Source organism: Phragmites australis, chromosome 13 (assembly GCF_958298935.1).
Source record: "Phragmites australis chromosome 13, lpPhrAust1.1, whole genome shotgun sequence".
In the NCBI taxonomy this organism is placed as follows: domain Eukaryota; kingdom Viridiplantae; phylum Streptophyta; class Magnoliopsida; order Poales; family Poaceae; genus Phragmites; species Phragmites australis.
The window spans coordinates 22,218,350-22,221,796 of record NC_084933.1 but is presented as its reverse complement, the minus strand read 5'-3'; positions in this window follow the sequence as shown (position 1 = coordinate 22,221,796).

Below are 3,447 nucleotides of genomic sequence, written 5' to 3'. Positions count from 1 at the left end.
ATATTGACTTTTCATGGTTGTATTCCAATCAAAATTATTTATAATTATGAATTGTTAGAATTTATTGCCCACTAATGAAATATTCATGTCTCTAGGCCATGCATTTTTTTAATAGGCCTAATTTTGGGCACAAGATTTAGGCTGATCTTTTGGATATTTTTCAGCTGGGCCATAAAATAATGTTTTAAGTGTATTAAGGGGATAAGCTAAGATGAGACCATTTATTGCGATTCTCCTCAGATAGATTATGTTATCATTTTATGTTTACAAGAATTTTCTTATGCTTTAATTTTGCCCTAAAATTATGAACTTCATTTATTTACTACTTATTAATTATGATATTATTTAATATTTACGCTTCCGCAATTAAGTGATGTTTGTCTCTAATTTATATATGTTGCTTTGAGACAATGATATTATTATTAATTTTATGGCTCATGGTCATATACTGACCAACGTTATTATGGCCATGCGTCATTTAATTGATTCTTAAATTAATTATGTTATTAAGTCATTTTGTCTCAAGCATTTATGTGATCATGATTGTGTAATAATTATTTTGTCTTTGATTAAGATGGAACCAACGAGAATTATTAATTAGAGATTTGATAATTTTTTAGGATTATGTCATGGCACACAATTACATTCTAACCAATGTTGATTGTAGTCATGTGTCATTTTCATAGTTTCTCTGATCAAAATGAAACCAACGAGAAATTTTGATTAGAGATTTCATGTTGATTTAAGGATTATGTTTTATGACTCATGGTTACATACTGACCAATGTTGTTTGTGACCTTTTTCCACCTCCATTAGTGAATCTAGTTATTCATCGTTTTCTCCCAAAAGGTGATGTGAAGTTGGACTGCTGATCCTTTCCTCAAGTTAAGTTCATCTTAGTTTCTACCCAACAATGAAGCAAATTAGAATTGTTAAGGTTTGTCATTAGCATGTTATTAATCTGATCAGGTAGGATTGATTTCATGGCAGACAATTATTCACAGTTTTTGTGGATAATAAAGTAATGATTAGTGATATGTCCCTATTATCAATTCAGCTATAAGTTTTTTGGTTGTTCCTAGTACCTTAGTAAAGGAATAAAGCAATATATTAGCATATTATTCTTGAGGTTATTGACTACACACACAAACATAATGATAATCGTTAAATCTCATTGTAGAGACATTTAATGATTAAGACATTGATGTAAAATCAATGGAACCTTAGTTTCCTAATATTCAGTGGGAGCAATTTAAGAAATGTCCCTTGTGATCATAAACCTCATGAACAAATTTCTTACTCCATTAAGTATATGGAAGGATTAAAGATAATCGCACATACATTTAGTTGGTATACCAGAAATAAGTTATATTTTTTTAAGTTGGATTTTCAAATTTTTCCTAAGTCATACCACTGGTTTGTAGAGTTATCGATTCTAGTGGGAGCTCTAAGGCAGGGTAAACCATACTTGAGGACAATCGGGGTTATGTACCATTACCGAAAGTCCGAGAGACCCTAAACCTTGCATCTCTAAAAGTTTTTCCTCCAATTAATTCTAGAGTTTATGAATAATATGAGTCTCACATATAGATACCTTAAGACTACATTAAGATCAGTGAAAATAAGTTTCATCTCTTAGCTGTTTATATATACGATATCTTGTTGACTATCAGAAATAGGAATATTAATATTTAAGACCCAAAGATTTCTTCTCTCTTCTGGTCATTAAGATTGTCTTGGTGATACCTCTAAAGTTTTGACTATTAAGATTCACCAAGATAGATCCAATATTGAGGGAGTTTACTCCGATTATTGAGGGTGATAAAAGTTTTTCTTACGCTACCGCTGAATATTATGTATACTTAAGTTTGTGTGTGCCCTCATTAATATTTGTAACTAGGAAACTTAGCAGATATTGATCCAAAACTGAACCACTGGAAAACTACTAAAGACAACTCTGCATTATATGCAATGTGCTAATGATTACATGCTCACATATGACAAGTCTTATAACCATAAAGTTGTGCGTTAATGAGACTCCAATTTTACAAGGTGTGTTGATATTAAGAAATTCACATCAAGTCAAATCGTCGCCCTTGCAGGAAGAGCTATATTGTGGAATGGCTCTAACCAATCACTTAAGGCATCATTTATGATGCAAGCCGACTTGTGGCATGTTATAAAGCTGTTGGATAATAAGAAATTCATATTAGACTGTTTTAGTATAAGAATAAGAAAATTTTCTTTTGACTTAAGATTCTATCCCATAACTTATTATGTTAGGTGTAATTTTGCTTTGAGTAACAACATGTCAAGTGATGCTGCCAAACACATGACATTGTGAAAGACGTAATCTAAAATCACATTATTGATGTTCAGCATATAAGAGTTAAGTATTATATTTAGCATATAATTGTTATGTATCATGTTTAGCGTAACGACTTCCTACTAAATGCTTGTCTCAAAATTAGTGACGGCATAAGACTTATTGACATCCTATACTTCTAAGACAAATTGAGATCTCAAACTTCGATTCTGGAAACTACAAAGTTTGTTTTCACCCTTTCAATGTGCACATGATGATAAATGAAAATAAACTACACAAAAAGGACCATAAGTATATAAGTCATCTCCTAAATAAGTATAAGTGACTATCATATCGAGATAAAGCAGTATACTATAGATGCTAATGTTTCAGTAATATCTCATTAACTGTTGTAACACTATATCTTGGTAGATTGTTCTGTTGAGAGTGGAGCTTATATTGTTAGCCTTTCGATCAAGTGGAAGAATGTTGGGTTGGTGATCTAGGCTAACTGTTTTGATCGAGTCTTTAGGAGGGCCAACTGCCCACTTACGCATGCACCATGATCGGGAGGCGCTAATCAACACCGATCGTGGCTTGGTCCCTGGTCGTCCGTGCTATAAGAATGGGTGACGACTCATATTGATTGTGTGTAAAAAAAGGACATACTAAGTTGATCCAAAACAAAATCCACCGATCGGAAAAAAGCACGGCAGCGGTTAGAAGACCAACGCACACTGGCCATCGCTGCAGGACGACGCCGGCAGCCACACCGCCATGGAGAAGGACACGCGCATGGCATTTACACTGACAACACACGCCTGCATCAAGCATACATGGGGTCTTCACACAAGATTAGGACATCTCCTTTCGGGTCAATTAATTAAGTGATGCTCTTATTAAGTAATTGGGTGTTCATGTCATTAGGCTAGGTGATCCTACGGGATTTTGATGTATTAGAGTCAACACTTTGTGCTAGGGGAAAGGTCATGTGAGTGCATGTAGGAGGCAAGGTTCTAAAGCTAGGTAATAGGTACTCGCTAGACAACTCACCTTGTAACAAGTATATAAATTAAACCTTATACTATGCCTTGTAACATATTATTTTTCCTTTTCTATTTATGTTTTAAATTATACATATA